Source organism: Oratosquilla oratoria, chromosome 17 (genome assembly GCF_046742065.1).
Source record: "Oratosquilla oratoria isolate Oo_2021 chromosome 17, ASM4674206v1, whole genome shotgun sequence".
Classification (NCBI taxonomy): Eukaryota; Metazoa; Arthropoda; class Malacostraca; order Stomatopoda; family Squillidae; genus Oratosquilla; species Oratosquilla oratoria.
Window position 1 is genome coordinate 24,110,866 of NC_134793.1, and position 5,913 is coordinate 24,116,778.

Here is a 5,913-nt window from a genome sequence, read left to right on the forward strand (position 1 = left end):
TTATATTGTATTATATATATACAGCAATAATACAGAAACAATATCCAAACTTATTTTTTAATTCATTATAAAATCAAATACCAATTTCTTCCATCAATATATAATGATCTTTTACTGGTTCAGTCTAATGGCGTGGCTAACTATTCGTATGTATGTCATTTAATAAGTCGAAAATTTTACTTTCATAGACTGAATTGACTCCTAGCCTAAACACTTCTAGTTCATGAACTAGAAGTGTTAGGGTAAGTAGTCAATGAAACCCACTAAAAACAATGCATTAGATTATATTGTAGAGTTATAAGTTCTTGGCCTCTAACAATTATGATAAAGATTTACTTTATCTGTGCCAGGGGTATGCTGCAGGAAGTCAGTGCCTTCCTGACTTTCTAAATGCAGTTGGCCACACCATTAGACTGGACTTCTAAACCACAAAGGACAATAAACCCACTTCAGTACTGCACCAGTTATAAAACTGTAATCACTATATGTTGATGGAAGAAATTGGAATTGAATTTTATAATTAATTAAAAACTAAAATATGAAAGTTTGTACATTGTTTGTGTATTATTGTTGTAAGAAATTTCAATATAACAAAAATCCTGTATTATTGCTGTAATAAACTTCAATATAACTAAAAAATCCTGTATATTATGTTTTTAGGTTTGTATATTGTTTTTATATTGTTGCTGTAATAAACTTCAATATAAATGAAATAATCCTTTGGTGAGCAAATGTCATATATATCACTTGTTCGGTGAGCAACTGTCCGGTAAGCAATTGTCCGGCGAGCAACTGTCCGGTGAGCAACTGTCTGTACCCGCACACGGGCATACACACGCGCAAACACACGCACGCACGCACACACACGCACACACACATGACTCCAACACGTGATCCAAGACTATGGTGAATCACACACACACACGTACACGCACACACACACGCACATACGTACACACACACACACGCACGCACATACGCAATTGTCTTCACTGTGCTGTTTTTACGCGTCCTCTGTTACATAGGATTTGGCCAGAGGCGCATCCCACCTGATACTTTTGTGAACATCAAAGCCCCCATGATATTTAAGAATCATGCGAATCTATAGTTTCCGTGACCACTTGATATATTTCTTCATTAATATATTCAATATATTTCCAATATGTTTTACATAATATCATATATATCATGAGATATATATTTAATATATTTCTTCTTTAATGTATTTCTTCTACATAAAACTGTTGATACAAAAAGAGCGAAAAGATGCATTCGAATAATTTTGATGCAGGTCAGGTTCGCGAAACCGTCATAGTAAATTATTTCTATGACTTTTTTTTTTTTTTTTTTTTTTTTTTTTTTTTAAAATTTTGCTGTAAATTAAAAGCATTTGTTTCTCTGGAAGTCGTGTTTGCTCTCTCCAGCGACATGAAAGCTACCTGAGCCAGGTTAGAAATATAGAAATGAATCCTCACTCGTCACTGTTTTCATACGATTGTTTATTAAAAATAAACAAGTAAACAAACAAATAGATCAGCTCTAACGTGGAAAGAAACAATGAGTATTGAAATATATATTCGACCATGATTTTTTTTTTACATAATTATGGTAACAATCATGGGTATATCTTGCTAGTCCATGATGTGAAGAAGACGCCACATGGAGAAGGGGACCTTGCTGCAAATAACAACAGACGGGCCATTTCTTATATACGGTCTTCAACTTCAAAATAATGAGTAATATCCTCAATTCTGCGGCAGGCTGTTTAGGCGTGCAGAGAGAGGGGGGAGGAAGAGGGAGAGGGGGGGGGGGAGGAAGGGACTGTGGTCCCCGAGCATCCACATGGGGGGGGGATCCAATCGGATGATTTAGGGATAAGAATTTAATCCATTTGGTTGGTTTATATTTAAATCGAATAAAGAGTTTATTCTATGTTATGTCTGTGTTTATATATTCGAAACACATATTTTGTTGTCATATTTCTGAATACTCTGAGGCCTTATAACTGAATCTCTGGGGCACATGGCCAAGGTGCTGCCCCTGGGCACGGGCAGAGACCTCTGCACAACGCCATAGGCCAGAGTGGACGAGTACGGTAGGAAGAAGGGCGCTTGGGGTGGGAGGCGCATGGAGCAGTTAGCACCCAGATAACTTCCAAGCAAAAGACCTCAGAGCAACTTGCTATAAACAGAAGTTGCCACGAGACTCAAAACAGGTTTTTGGTGAAACAGGCAAGCAAAGGACTTCACTGCTGTTTGCTCTTCATTCGTTTTTAATGGTCAGACAAGGGACATAGAATGTTAGAGCTTGAGACAGATTTGCATGGGAATTACTTGAGGGCGTGGTTAGGGGAGAAAGGGTGCGGTTGAGAGTGGATGGGGGGAGTGAGTGAGATTTATATATGATTAATGTAAGGATTTTTTTTTTTTTTTTTTTAAGAATACCACCGTTAGTTCAATCAATCGCTAGTGAATCAAGAACGAATTTCGTAAAGAGGTTGGTAGTCTTAGGCTATGATGGGTTTATTATGGGATCGCTTGAACTTGTTTGGAAGAGTGGAAGGGTGTAGGTGGAGGGAGGCGACAGCTAGTGTTGACATATCGTGTTCACGGAATTAATTCGAGTTGCGGCCCTGCGACTTGAATGCGTTTGCGGAAGTCGTCTTCGTTTCGAAGAGTCTGAAGTTGTTTGTTTCGTTCGTCTGCGCTCACGCAAACACACACACACGCACACACACACACACAGGGCCGAAATTATTTCGGTACCGCTGCGCTCCGGGTCGTTACTCTGACTCTCGTGGGCGGGGAGTTGGGTGTGTGTGTGTGTGCAAGGTCATAGCATTACCCATAGATCGGACCTATGTGCTCTCTTCCAGGAGGGAAATAGGTGTTGATCACGAGTCCAACACGTGATCCAAAGACCAAGTGAATACAAGTGAATACACACACACACACACACACACACACACACACACACACACACACACACACACACACACACACACACACACACACACACACCAGCGGTACACCTTCTTTGTATACCACAATTAGATAAATATAATGATTAGGCAAACATACACAATCATACCTCCCTCATTACCCACACCACTTGTACAGAAAACAAGTGACCAAGGCAGTGCAACGGCACCCTTCACAGGAACGGGCGCGACCCTAACGCTTCAGCACAGGACAATGAAGATGCTTCTCTTCTCTCTCCCCCTCTACCTTCTTTCCTCTCCCCCTCCCCCTCTCCCTTCTTCATTCTCCCCCTCTCCCTTCTTCCCTCTCCCCCTCTCTATCCTTCCCTATCCATCTCTCCCTCCTTCCCTATCCACCTCTCTTTCCTTCCCTCTCCCCCTCTCCCTAATTCACTCTTCTTCCTTCCCTATCCATCTCTCCCTCCTTCCCTATCCACCTCTCTTTCCTTCCCTCTCCCCCTCTCCCTAATTCCCTCTTCTTCCTTCCCTCTCCCTCTCTCCCTCCTTCCCTATCCACCTCTCTTTCCTTCCCTCTCCCCCTCTCCCTAATTCCCTCTTCTTCCTTCCCTCTCCCCCTCTCCCTCCTTCCCTATCCACCTCTCTTTCCTTCCCTCTCCCCCTCTCCCCCTCTCCCTAAATCCCTCTTCTTCCTTCCCTCTCCCCCTCTCCCTCCTTCCCTCCCCCTCTAATTATCTGGACAACAGGCTACTTAGGGGCCTTCAGTGCACGAACACACACACACACACACACACACACACACACACACACACACACACACACACACACACACACACACACACACACACACACACACACACACAGACACACACGATCGCGTGCGCGCACGCACGCATACACAGGGCTGAACTAATTTTAGTATCGATGCGATCCGAGTCATTACTCCAACTCGTGGGCGGGGGATTGTGTGTGTGTGTGTGTGTGTGTGTGTGTGTGTGTGTGTGTGTGTGTGTGTGTGTGTGTGTGTGTGTGTGTGTGTGTGTGTGTGTGTGTGTGTGTGTGTGTGTGTGTGTGTGTGTGTGTGTGTGTGTGTGTGTGTGTGCGCGCGCGTGCGTGTCAGGTCACAACATTATTCATAGATCGGTCATATATGAGCTCTGAGCTCTCTTCCGGGAGGGAAAGAGCTGTCGATCACGAGTCCAACACGTGATCCAAGACCTTGGTGAATCACGCACACACGAACACACACACACACACACACACACACACACACACACACACACACACACACACACACACACACACACACACACACACACATAAATTCTCTAACCTTTATTTGCATAACTTGCTTTGGGCGATGGAGTCATCACCTGAGGATGTAGTGTTGCTGTTGTTGTTATTGTTGTTATTGTTATTGTTATTGTTGTTGTTGTTGTTCCTTAGATTGTCTATGGGTTCTCCCTACAAATCCTTCTCAGAGTGTATATTGTGCTTTTGGCCTGCGTGATTGTGTACAATGCAGTCTTCCATAATGTGTTGTATAGTATGGGTAGTGAAGTGTTTCATCCTGGACAGTTATCAGCCATGCGGTCTTCCAGCCTCTTCTGGTAGCTTAGATGTTCTGGGATGTGGCCGCACCGCAGTCTGGCCAAGTGGACTCTGTCCTTTCGGGGGAGAGGGGACTCGGAGGAAAGGACATCAGGGGGTCAGGCATGTAACAGTGTGGTGTCTTTCACTTTGTTGATGGAGCAGTGAGCGATATGATTATGGTTATGTTTCTGGAGCCTGGTGCCTGGTGGTTGTTGAGGAAGAGAAGAGAGTGTTTGCGTCACCTGTATACACGTGTGTGTGTGTATTTACCTAGTTGTATTATACGGGAAGGGAGCTATGCTCGTGGTGACCCGTCTTTGTATCTCTCAGCATCAAGTTTCTCTTAAGATCTTGAATAGTGTTTGCCCACACTGTTTCTTTGTTTAATCTGTTCCAAGTATCTATCACTCTGTGTGTGTGTGTGATTCACCTTGGTCTTTGGATCACGTGTTGGACTCGTGATCGACAGCTATTTCCCTCCCGGAAGAGAGCTCAGAGCTCGTATGACCGATCTATGGCTAATGCTATGACCTTACACGGACACACACCCCCAACTCCTCGCCCTCGAGAGTTGGAGTAACGACTCAAAGCGCAGCGATACTGAAATAATTTCAGCCCTGGGCAGGATTCGAACCAGGTACCACCGGTACCGCCATACTGTGTGTGTGTGTGTGTGTGTGTGTGTGTGTGTGTGTGTGTGTGTGTGTGTGTGTGTGTGTGTGTGTGTGTGTGTGTGTGTGTGTGTGTGTGTGTGTGTGTCTAAGTTTACCTGACTCTATTCACGTACTCTAATATGATTTGCAGGTGTGTGTGTGTGTGTGTGTATGTGTGTGTGCGTGTGTGTGTGTTTGCGTGAACGCATGCGTGAGTGCAGACGAACGAAACAAACAACTTCAGACTCTTCGAAACAAAGACGAATTTCGCAAACGCATTCCAGTCGCAGGGCCGCAACTCGAATTAATTCCGTGAACACGATATGTCAACACTAGCTATCGCCTCCCTCCACCTACACCCTTCCACTCTTCCAAACAAGTTCAAGCGATCCCATAATAAACCCATCATAGCCTAAGACTACCAACCTCTTTACGAAATTCGTTCTTGATTCACTAGCGATTGATTGAACTAACGGTGGTATTCTTAAAAAAAAAAAAAAAAAAAATCCTTACGTAAATCCTATATAAATCTCACTCACTCCCCCCACTCACTCTCAACCGCACCCTTTCTCCCCTAACCACGCCCTCAAGTAATTCCCATGCAAATCTGTCTCAAGCTCTAACATTTTATGCCCCTCATCTGACCATTAAAAACAAATGAAGAGCAAAGAGCTGTGAAGTCCTTTGCTTGCCTGTTTCACCAGAAACCTGTTTTGAGTCTCGTGGCAA